The sequence below is a fragment of the Oncorhynchus kisutch genome, linkage group LG3 (genome assembly GCF_002021735.2).
Source record: "Oncorhynchus kisutch isolate 150728-3 linkage group LG3, Okis_V2, whole genome shotgun sequence".
NCBI lineage: Eukaryota > Metazoa > Chordata > Actinopteri > Salmoniformes > Salmonidae > Oncorhynchus > Oncorhynchus kisutch.
In genome coordinates, this window is record NC_034176.2 from 64,574,350 (window position 1) to 64,587,378 (window position 13,029).

The following is a 13,029-nucleotide window of genomic DNA, read 5'->3' on the forward strand; positions in this document are numbered from 1 at the left end:
AATGGATATTCAAAGAGCTGGCATGGTTTTATAACATGTTGATGAGTGGGGGTTTTTAACTTTAGGGCTATTTCGTGCTTCCACCACAGATGGGCAGCAGAGTATAACGTATAGATGTGAAGAGGGTGGCCAGTTGTAATTTCACAATTTGCGTATATAGGCTATTCAAATGCAATAGAGATGTTTCATATTCCCTTGGGATGGTTTCAGATGCATTGTAATATGACGTTTTCTGAGGCTTGCTGAGATTTCTGTTAAAGAAAAGTATTCATACTCTATTTTAATTTACATAATAGGGGATTGTGTTAGGCAGATCTCAGGTAATACAGTAGACTTCTTATATGGTAATCCCCAAATATGTCTCCATTTCAGACGGACTGGATCAGAATTAGCTTGACTATTGGAGATGGGCAGGTCAGTGGTACTTGTGAAATTGTTAATAAATGGCAGATTTGGTTTGGCATATCCACTGACATCCACAGATTCTCCTTTTGATCTCTGCACTGTGGAATATGATGACATATTAAGTTGCACCTGGTGATCAGTTCAAAGTGTATCAGCTGCTTGGAAAAGGTGCTTGTGTCCCAGCTTGACTTGACATCTGCTGCATCACTGAAGCATTTATTTTCATTCGCCCCATGTGAACCCTGTCCCTGCATACCCCTCGGCTCTCTCCCTGCCACACAAAGGGGGAAGGCATCTTGTCATCTCCTGCCCATAAGCGAAGCAGCTACAAAAGCTCTTCGCAAACAGAGCCTTGCTGTTATCACCCAACCTGCAGCTGCCACCCAGCCACATATTCGTCAAAACATGGGCAAAAAGAAGAGATTGTGAAGGGCTTTATTCAGGCTGCCATTGCAATGAGGGCATGAAAGCCCCTGTTCCCCTGCCCCGCGGTAAAGGGGACTTGCTGATCCCTCAGTTGCTGTTCCTGTCATTTGTGCTGCCTGACAGTCTCAGGGGATTTGTGTCCCATCCGTGATGATTCAGCATGTCTCTCATGTCTTTGAGTCCAGACGCTCCTCGTCCCAAGAGGCTTAGGCAGACTGCAGTGGATGAACTAATGTACTTTTTCAAGAATTAAGAGCTGTAGTGGTATCATAATGCATCCTGTGTTTAAACCAGATTTTCGGTGCTCTTTCCCGTCTCCCTTCCCCTCTCTGCTCAGGGCAGTTGAAGGGGAGGTGGAAGAGTGTGAACTATGTGTGGTGTGTCACACAGTTTAGCTTGGCGATGTGAAGCAGCAGAGCGGCAGGACGGGCATTGAGCGTCCAGTCAGGTCATGCAGACAGAGAAGGTTCAGGGGAGGTAGTCAGATTTCTACACCTCTTACCTGACTCACATCTCAGTGCGTTATTGATCCTTGACAGACACAGCCCATAGTAATATCGTATCATGCATAAAGCTTTTTCTATGTGAACAAACCCAGATGAAAACATAATGCTAGATATGAGTAACTGCAATTACCACTCCGGTCATGTGAATGGTGAAGCTGTGTGGGGTTGTATGGCATAGGCCATGACCTGCACTGTGAAGACCTGCCCCTAGTAACGGCCACCCCGATTGCACTTTTTTCTTTTATTTTCTCACAAGCAGCTTGTATAGGAAGTGATTGTGAAAGGAAAGTGCTTGACAAAATGTTCTGGCTGCTGCAAGAAAACAATAGGTCCCATTGCCAGACCTGTCACGTGCCAGTGAGCGCAACCTTCTGATAGGCTGTTTCCATTTTCTATCAATCAACCTTTCACCTTCTTGTGATAGAGGGGTCTCGTGAGGTGAATTCCCTCTCCAGTTGCATGCCTGTGCATTTCTCATCCAGACCTCCATAAGGAAGAGTGTGGGAGGGTATTTAGCAAATCTTGGGATTCTCTGTTATACAAGATTTATATAACGACTTAGGAGCTTGTCATGTTTATCCATCGACTAACTAAATGTTGGTGTTATAGTGAACGTAACATTCAAACTGCAGATTTTGTTTGCTGTTTGTTATTAAGTCCAGGTTTCACAGCTCGTGCAGGTGATTTGTGCTCATCATGCATGACTGGTCTGCTGGAAAACCGTCTCGCATTCAGCGCTGCTTTCTGTGCCACTGAACTCACACTCCTGAACTACGACTGTAATGTGACAAACACTCATTTTATCAAATATATACGGTGTGCTTGTTGTTCCACTTTGGACAGTAGGGTGAGGGAGGAATGGGTTTTATTTTACATAAAGAAATCATTTTGAGTAAATGGGCCATGGACTCACCACGTATCTGGGGGTGATGAGGGAGTCTGTTGTAGGGCCCAAATGTTGAAGCAGCCATATTAAGGGTAGTGAGTAACAGGAGGCAGCAGGATCAGGTGCAAAATAGTATCCAGTTAATTCACAGTGAAAATGTTGTACAGCTGACGAAATACAATGGATATTTACGTAGGTCTAGAAAGATATTTACAAAATAAACTGATTTCTGTCAAAACACTGAATGAATCAGGCTTACCCCAAGCCAACTATAGCAGATTGGAGTATACCAGCCTATTGCCCCTCAGCTTCCCCACAACTCACGTACCTGAGCTAAAACAGAACTGAAGTACACCTGAAAAACAGGTATCTTTATACAAATGCCCCCTATCATATGGACCAAACCATTAACCCTCTATACTCTTAACCAAAAACATTCATTACATTATGCAACAGGCATATTCAATGTATCCACATTTAAAAAGAAATAGTGTAACATTCTAGGAGTAAACTCAAAGCAGGAACACTTTTAATAAATGTATATATTAATATACATGTCATAGTACTGCAGGACAATAGGCAGCAAGGTAGGACTATTACTAGTTGCACCTATCAGAGTCCAAAACTTGTACGCTTATGCACAGCGGTGTTCTATAATATTGGACCGTTGGGTTTTATACTTTTCAAATTCTCAGCGCGGCTCAAACAATTATTCCAACTGTGAACACATCCAAATGAAAAGAGGACGTGTACAGTATGTGGAGCCGCGTTGGTTGGGAATTTTGGCGAGCTGCGCGTCCCTGGGGATGCTGTTCGAGCCACATTGGTGGGTGATACATTTTACCAGTATTATAATTGTCTTTGATTTATCTAGAAACAATATCTGATAATGGATACGATCGTACTATTCAGGAATGTATATATTTTTGTTCTTTTTCCCAGACAGCCGTAGGCAAATGTCAGTTCCATGATGTCATTAAACATTCATTTTAGTTGGAAATGAAATATCATACAATTTATTTATAACACATTTTTTATACATTTGTACATAACTTGTATTGAATATTCTTTTAAGTGATTTTTAATGTTTTCCTAATATTAATAATTCAACACGATGCCTGACTGTATCAACTTGCCTTAGTGACAGCTGAAAAATGTATTTACCATGAAAAATTAGATATTTCCACCCATCCATTTTGTGAGATTATGATAACAACCATATGATTTCCCTATCTAAAACAAATAATTACATGTAAATTATACATAATATACTAATTTACCTCGAAAATATGGGTTGTGATGGAAATGACATGTGGAAATGGAAATGTGGATAAGGAAATGACATTTTTTATTGCAAACATGTTGAACAACAACCATTATTAAACATTTAATTAATATAAGCCAAAGTAAGATTCCAAAAAACTGGAACTAGCACCTTTTCAACATAAGAACAATGTTTTAGCTACACACAGACAAATTCTAGCACAAATATATTGAGGGATGAGTTCATTGAGAGCTACACATGTTTTATCTAATGTATGATTTTATGTCCTGCTTTGTATGTACTGTATAGTGAGTTTCCAAGGGCATCTACGGTTTAGAAAGAGAGCTAAGTTGCTCCCAGACCAATGTATCCATCTCCATGTGCCTTTTGGTCACTGGATGGGGCTCAGGGACAATTCCAAGCTTATGCTGGGGTCTGTACCATATGATGTCGTCTCTCATCTGCCAACAACAACAAAAAACGTTTGGGGCCAACGCGACAAGAGCCCCACTCTCTACGTGAACGTCTTGCACGATGCCAGGGTAAACGTCCTGATCATACTCCACCACACTACTTTCCGATGAATGCTTCACTTATATCTTCAATGGGCTGGACGGCGCTGTGAGATGTGTTGGACTTTCCATCTTGGTCTGCGTCTGTTTTTTTCAACCAGAATCAGTCTGTGGGCTGAAACAGCTGCAGTGATGTGGAAAGAAACAGGAGTATCCTCCAAGTTATCTCTCCTGGACTGTCGGTGACGATCTGGAAACACAGGAAATTCAAAAATATGTAATGATAGCATCGTCTATTATCGTCTATGTTTGTATAACAAATGTGAGATTTGACATAAAATGACCCATAACTATTACCTGGTATATCTTCAATGTCCCACGGATTGTCTCCAGGTGATCTGGTAGGAGGGCCTCCATGCTCGCTATCTCCTCCTCTGAGATATATAACTGCTTGGATAGCTGACTGATAATTTTGACATTTCCTCAAATACAGTTCTTCCATTTGGGAGGTCCTTGCCTTGTGTCACAATTCCATCTGCTCTTCGTTTCACAGCTGCTCCTACCTCATCAGCTTGGCCTTTTCCATGTCTGGCTTCTAGGAAATTCCATGTGAGTCTTTCACTTTATTTTTTTTAAACATTTAACCTTTACTTAACAAGGAAAGTCAGTTAAAAACAAATTCTTATTTGCAATGACGGCCTACTCTCTGGAAGCCCATTTCAAAGGGAAGGGTAGAGAGATGGTATACATTTTTTTTAGAGCTGTACTGGGTTGAAGGCCCATCACTCACAAAGTGTATAGCAGTAGCCAATGGGCAGAGCTCAAGGAAGTAGGTCAGTGTTTTTGAGAGATGGGCCCAGATAGCAGAGGTGTCATGCCACATAGAAGAGCTCAGTGAGCAAAGTGAAACTGTATCATTTGTGGTATATCCAACACAGGTGTGGAGAATCTGCTTGTGAGAATCACAACTGTCTGGATTTCACTGGTGTATTTACTTCTGCAAAGTCAATATGCATGATGATCTCCTCTTTCCCCAGAGTATCTTTTAACTTAAAGGATCGGACCCTTTTTTCCCCCTAAAATGACATACCCAAATCTAACTGCCTGTAGCAAGGATATGTGTATTCTTGATACCATTTGAAAGGAAACACTTTGAACTTTGTGGAAATGAATGTAGGAGAATATTTTTTATTTTATATTACTAGGCAAGTCAGTTAAGAACAAATTCTTATTTTCAATGATGGCCTAGGAACAGTGGGTTCACTGCCCTGTTCAGAGGCGGAATGACAGATTTTTACCTTGTCAAGCTGACCTTGTCAGCTTGTCAGGGATTCGATTTTGCAACCTTTCGGTTACTAGTCCAACACTCTAACCACTAGGTTACTTGCAACCCCAATACAACACATTATATCTGGTAAAAGGTTACATACATTGAGATAGGATTCTAGGTATAATTTAGATGTTGTCCACAAGATGGAAGCTGTGTGCAAAGTTTCAGGCCGATCCAGTGAAGAATTACATCATCAATATATTATATCAAGTCTGCCAGGAGTTTGCTCAAGTGTGCCTAATTTGTCAATGTATCCATTTTCAAGAACATAACCATAGAGAACATACAAAAATGCTATGGTAATAGGAAATGTAAGTTTACACACTCCCAGGAATGTCATACATAATGGATCATTAGCTTCCATACAGAAAATACACTAACCTTCACACATCTACTGTAGATGGCCGTGTGGGGTGGGTGTGGAGCCAGAGACAGCAGCGGGGTCAAACTGTACAACCCAGCTCCTCCTTCCTTCCTGAATATAAAAATATATATTTTTTCAAACAAAACGACACTACATTTTTTTCTCTGGGACCCTCAGGATGGCAAATCAGAGCCAGATTACTGAATGTAAGTACATTATTTACCTTCAGAGGTGAATGTATCAAACCACTTGCCATGATAAAAGTGTTTTGTTGTTGTGCACTGTCCTCAAACAATAGCATGGTATTTTGTGCTGTAGTTTTGACTGTAAATTGGACACTGCAGTTAGATTAACATTAATTTAAGCTTTCTGCCGATATAAGACATGTCTATGTTCCCGGAAAGTTGACTGTTGTTTACAAAGTCATTCTAGTCACATTATTGCATATTTAGCCACAACTGTCCCTGTTTAGGGACACTGTTCCCATATAGGTTAATTCTCTCAGTTTGCAATGTTGGTGTTGAATGTTGTACACGTGCTTTCCCCAACTTCTCTTTCAATCCTTTGTAGAAGTCTTCCACATCTTTTCTTTTACTGTCAAATGTACAGTGAACTTCTCCATGTTTCCCTCTTTTTTCTTCTTCTTCTCTCTCTCTCTTCAGCTCTGTTTTCCACTCAAACCGCCATGTCTGCTCACCAGCATCATATGTTTTAAGATCTTTTGCTTGGCAAAGGGAGCACTCTCTATACATGCACTCCTTCTTCAGGTTCTCACAACACAAAGACTCAATAAGGTTCTCAATCTTGGACTGCTGGCTTGGCAACAAAAAATGATTTTGCAGAATTCATAGTAGGAAATGTGAATCTCTGAATATGCCCTCTTAAACTTCTGATACAGGTTCTGAATTGTGCCATTCAATAAGTGCTTCTGCTTCTTTTCTTGTTCCTCGTTAGTGTGTCTTTTTTCCCTGTTGTTGCTCTAATGTTGTCATCACATTCATAGAATCTTGTGATTTTCTTTTTGAAGACTTGATGGCCTGTTGTCATTTGCCCTCCTTGCTTCTGCCGAAAATCCAAATTCTTGACCAGTCCATACTAGCAATCATGCTAGAGAGTGCTACACTCTTAGGAAAAAAAGGTGCTATCATATCATACAGTAGGAGAACCCTTTGCTATCTAGAACCTAAAAGATTTCTTCAGCTGTCCCCATAGGAGAACCCTTTGAAGAACAATTTCTGCTTCCAGGTAGAACCCTATTAGATTCCATGTAAAACCCTTTCCCCAGAGGGTACTTGGAACCCCAAATAGTTTTACCTGGAACCTAAAATGGTTCTACCTGGAACCAAAAAGGGTTATCCTATAGGGACAGCCGAAGAACCTTTTTGGAACCCTTTTATCTAAGAGTGTACCTAACCTGCTTGCTAGCTTGCTAGCAATAGCATGAGGGTGAAGCTAGAGTGGCTATCCGAATTACCGTGTTATGTGGAAATCCCCTCCCCTGTTCATGCTCCCTCACCCATGCTCGCATCACCCAATGGTCCCCTCGCCCACTTCACTTCCCTCCATTGAAAATGAATGGCTTCATCTCCCAATCGTGTTCAACACAGATCAGTGGATCTCGGCAGTCGCTCACTCGCGAGCGCTCCTAGTACGCACCTGACAGACACTGACAGACATGGAGCCCCGAGATGCTCAAATTACAAACAAAGGAAACAAACAAATTGTATTTTTTGTAAGCTCAGAAGGTGCTCATGTCACCTAAATATCGCATCCACTTCGAGGATGCAAACAGGTAAATTACTGCATTTAATAATGAAACTGAAATTAAATTAAATGTGCCAATAACCAAGCATTTCCTTAACACATGTAAATACTTGTGATTTGGGAGAAACCATTTATAAGGGGATGTATTAAAAAGCGTGTGAGCGATCATTCCATTCCCACTTCATTTTATGTTCAGGGCCACTTAATTTTGATCATACAATGAAAAATCTCAAAACTTAATTCCCATTGAAATATTTATTTTGAGTTTCTGACTAAAACCGTGAATAAGCCTACATCATCCATGGTGTGTGATCTTTCGCTCTATCTCTCTATCTCTCTATATCTCTTTCTCTCTCAACAGCTGGGCAATAACAGGCTCTTGTATCCTCTAATTCAATATTTCTTCAGACAGAATGATGAGAGCATGCAACATTATATAGTTATTTGATTATGAGCTACTCCACCCATCTGCTCTTTTCTGAGTGAAAGTGTCATATTACCCATCAGGGTAACAGTGAACTAAGTGGCTTATATTCAGTTATAGATATTTTGTAACACACCAATCATACCCACCAGAAGCAATATTTAGAATTGCTTGATGCAACTTGTTGCAGTCCATTGTATTGCTATAGATACACAAGGCCTACCCATTGCATTGAGAGGCAGGTTTACAAAACAAGCCAGTCAGTGAACACAAAAAAGGGATTGTTAGCTGCAGGTACTGCCATTGGGGACCACAGGAGAAAATGAGATCCAGTGCACTTCTCCCATCTTCAGTTTCTTTTCTCTCCATTCTTACTTAGGCTCATCTCTTGTAAGAGTGCCCTGAAAGAAATGGCACATCTGAATGGCTTCATGTAGATAATGCTCTCATTCTTCCACCAAAAGTCCTATTAGCCAAGACCATCTTAAGACGTTAAGTTGGTCATTAGTAACTCACTCCTACCTTACCATATAGTTTGTACACTATAGAAAGTATTCTAGGTAATGAGGCTTAGAGCAGTACCTCACAATGCATAACCAAATAGAAGGCTGGTGGACAGAAGTGTTCTCATGAAGTGGTCTCCGGTCCACATTTTTTCGTCTTTGGTGACCATGCCTTAGGTAGAGTTGACAAAGTCAAGCAATGCATTCAGCAGGCTCTATCTCTTCTTTATGTGGCTCTTTTCTCCCTGAGAAATGTTGAAGCCTTTTTTACATGACCTCTAGGGAGGCAGGCACAAAGCTGTCTCTGTGTGCACATTTGTTTAGTAACACCCAGCAGCACAATGGCAAATCTTTGCCTCAATAGAGCATTAGATGAAAAATTGTTCTCTCAATAAGGTTTTCTACAGAGCCAACAATTATGTTGTGCATTCATGAGAAATGACATATGTTGTATGTGGAAATGTTAACTCTGATATAGTATTTTGGTGTTTTTTTATCCTTGCGTTTGATGTTTTCCCCAGTCATAGCTTTGTAGCACAGAAGACCTGTCTGGACAGGTAGGTTTGAATACAATGAGGCCCTCAACCCTTTTAGACCCCCCTAATGTCCATCCTTCCTAAGCCTCCTGCAGTACTGAGACCTTGCCTCCTCTCGCCCCCTAACCCTGTAAATTAGGACACATTTTGTTGGGAGGGATTTAGACAAGCTGCCAATAGAGATGGTCCCCAGGAGCTTTCAGGTGACTGCTCAGGTTACTCTGTGTCTGCACATCAGTTGCTGAGGGGACGTAGAGGGACACAATACTGCTTTTCTTCTCTCCTCATGTAGTTTGATTGTAGTTTGTATACTACTAGTTATTCTCCTTATAGATCTAAAGGACATTCAAGCTACTATGACAAATCCACAGATGGATAAATGTCTCTGCATGATAACAAAACACACATTTCAGACATGTAAAATGTATTTCTAATAGGAGCCTAGTTTCCTGCAGAGCAAAGCTGTGTATGACTTCCATCTCCTTCCATAGAAGCATCAAAGGACACCAACTATCTTTATAGAAAGGTAAGGCCAGTCATTTTTGTATAAGACAGTGTTACAATAGGCCTAAAGAATTGTCTAGGCTAATTGTAACCTAACCATAGTAGCTTAGCTCACATAAAAATAATTGAACACAGTTCTGATTATATATGATCCCTTTAAATGGTCTTTTATATTCTCTAGCTTTGGCAAACATACTGTAGCATCCCGGAGAAAACTATTCTATGCAGGAGTGCTCATGTATTATCCCGCCCAGACAACACATTATCTCAATGAATCCCCCTCATTCCATTTATTAAAAAGCCTGTGCTGAATTCCCCCTGATATCATTGTGTCTTAATCTTTAGCAGGGACAGCAGTTCACACACTGTCTAGACAAAAAATAAAAGTCCCAGAGGCTTCTCTTGGAATCCAAGGGCGTGTTGGGATTGTGAAGCTGAAAGGGTTGTGGTGCTAGAAGAATCCTGTTCGCACAGAGCTAGAGAAATGCCAGCTCTGGTACCTGGGCCCAAATTGTGCCCGATGAGTAAGCTTTGCTATTGTCTAGCATTGTCTGGCTTTGGGAGAACTCATTGTGATAAATCAGAAAGAATAAATTGTGTGGTAGACAATCTGATAACAAGTCAGTCAGTCAGTCAGACTCAGTCATAACACAAACATCTCCTTAATTAAAGTGCATTTGCAGACACATGACCCGCGATTTGCTTTGTCTTTGATTTCTTCCGTATCATATGGATTGGAACAATTTGATTTCTTCCATCTCGCATAAAACAATTCTGACGCAAATAGATTTTTTCCCCCAGAGGATTATCAATTTGTGTTTTTCCTTACATGATTGCAAACAAGAATTTCATCCAATTTGGCTACGCATCTTGCGATTTAGTAGACTTGATCATCATATGTTTGACTATCGGTATGTTATAACCAGAAGGAACAATGAGGAGTATGGTGATGAAGTTTTCAGCAGTTGCTTATGAGGCAAGAGATGTAGAGTTGTTGATCTCAGTGCTCTGAGAGAGATGTCACATAACCCAGCTGCCAGAGAGACAGGACAGGACAGCCTAGGTCCCTTTCCTTCTCTGCTAATGGGAATTCCTGATGAGATCACTCAGCAGACCCTCTCCAACAAGCCAGCTTTTATCAGGCTGATTACAGCCAAACCTCACCTGCTGTGCAACAGGTCCATAGTCTCTTTTGATGTCGGCTCACCTTGAGCCTGCATCCCTGAGCTCACTCGCTCTCTGGAAGAGGAGTGTTGACTCCAGCTAGAGATGTTGTCTTTGACAAGGTAATGAAAATTGAACCCAGATTGTATATTTGACTGTGATTTAAGGATTTAAATAACAATCATTTTAAGTCAGCCCCATTATTTGCATATTTTTATTTTCCTTTTTAACACAGCGACACACAGACACACATGGTACACTCGTAACCAGTCCTTGCCACTGTTTATAACACATGTCCATTCTCTTCAGCATATGGGTGCTTGAACTATTGCTTCAGGTCAGAACAAGGGCTTAAAATCTGCATTCCCCAAACGGCAATCTGTGCGTATTTGTTTCGCAACACTGATATGATAGAGAGTATTAGCAACGACCCTGCAAAGGCTATTGTTTTTGTTGGGGTTTAAGTAAAGAATTGAAGTGAATGTTATTGCTCCCAAATGAGAATGATGGAGATGTGCTGATCCCTTGAACATAATCAGATGTTTAAAACACTGGTACTCCTTCAATATAAAGGAGTTTTGACGAAAATGAAAACGTGTCAGTTTGTCACTTTCACGAGGTTGGAGTAATAACATGTTCAGCTATTTTGCTCCAATCTAGGTTGTGCCTTCATTGACTTCTCAAACCCCATTCTGGCCTGCCGAGTCTGCTTCCCAAGCGTTCTTGGAAGTATCACGATTTTGGGCCTCTTAGTTTAGAAACTCTTTGCTACTGCTTATACCATGCAAACCCCATTATATTTTTTGTTTATTCCCCCATGGTGTTAATAATCCTTCTCCGTGGGGTGGCCTGTTGTCTACCAGTCCTAACATATAAATGCAGGTATTAAAATGCTCTATAAAGACTGGGCGAGGCCTGAAATACAGAAAGTGACATTTGAAAAGCTAAGGCTCACTAAGGCATACCCTGGATATTTCTCCGGCCGCAATAGTAATGCTGATTTAAGTGGGTGGTGACCTTCTTCTCAGTAAGTGCAGGCTTTTCCTTTTTTTCAAATGTAGGCCTTCTTCGGACACACATTGAGTAACCATTTTATTTAATCTCTTCTATAAGTTCTCACAGATGTCCAGACAACAGGTTGCCAGGACAACTCGATTGACCTTTTTACCTCGAAGGAGGCCTCGGCTTTTAATGGCAACAGGGAGCTATGCACTCAAGCACATTGATCTGACAAAAGGTCCCAGTTCCCACTCTATACTTGCATTGTTGGTAGAAATGCTACATATGTGAGTCAAAGTTTCAAAGTATTTCTCAGCTATAGTATACTGGAGCCCGATCATAAATGTAGGACACTGTTTTTACAGAGGTGTATTTCATCAAGTATATTGGTGTCTGTGAGACAGATAAGTCAGACTTTTGAGAAGTACTGAGATAAATCAGATGAGTATTGAGCATTTTGTTGAACAGTAGAGCAGGATGGGGCAGAGCTGTTGCTGAAGTATCCTCTCATTTCATGATTAATTCCCATCATCAGAGAAACCAGCTCCGGATACCCCTTACCTTGGGCTTGCCTTCCACTGATTAACATGCACTCAAGAATGGAGATAAAATAATGTGTGGTACCAAGACTGTGAGAATTAAATTGAAACTCCCAGGTCTTCTTGACGGCTCTTATAAATGGAGAGAGAGAAGGAGAAAGAGAAGGAGAGTGAGAGGAAGCACAGATTAGATCAATATCTTTGGATCAGGTTTAATAAAGGTACAGATGTAGGATCTTAATTTGATCACCCCGTTGCAGGATAACTTAAAACTTGTAGTGAATTTGATGGTTAAAAAACCTTCTGAAGTTTGTAATTTCCACTTTGAAATTTGATTTTACCTTACAAAAAATGTATCAACCTCTCCAAAATGTCCATTAATTTTAATTCACATAATAATTCACATTTCCTGTAGCTGCAGGATTATTATCCTACTGTAGCAAACTGGCTGAAATTAAGACACAAACAAGGCAGCGCAACAGGCACGAGAGGCAGCCCCCAAATGCTTTTGGGGTGGCACACGGGGAGATTGGCGGAGTCAGGCGATAGACCTGAGCCAACTCCCCGTGCTTACCGGAAGAAGTGGTCTGGTCAGGCACCGTGTTATGCGGTCAAGTGCATGGTGTCGCCATTATGCGCTCATAGCCCGGTGCGCTATAGGCCAGCCCACCACAAGTGCCATGCGAGAGTGGGCATCTGTGCCAGCCCCACGCACCAGGCTGTCTCTCCGTCTCCTCCCTCCAGGTTCTCCCGCCTGTCCGGAGCTGCCAGAGCCACCCTTCTGTCCGGAGCTGCCAGAGCCGCCTTCCTGTCCGGAGCTGCCAGTGCTGCCCTCCTGTCTGGAGCTGCCAGAGCCGCCCGTCAGTCAGGAGCTGCCGGAGCCGCCCGTCGGTCAGGAGCTGC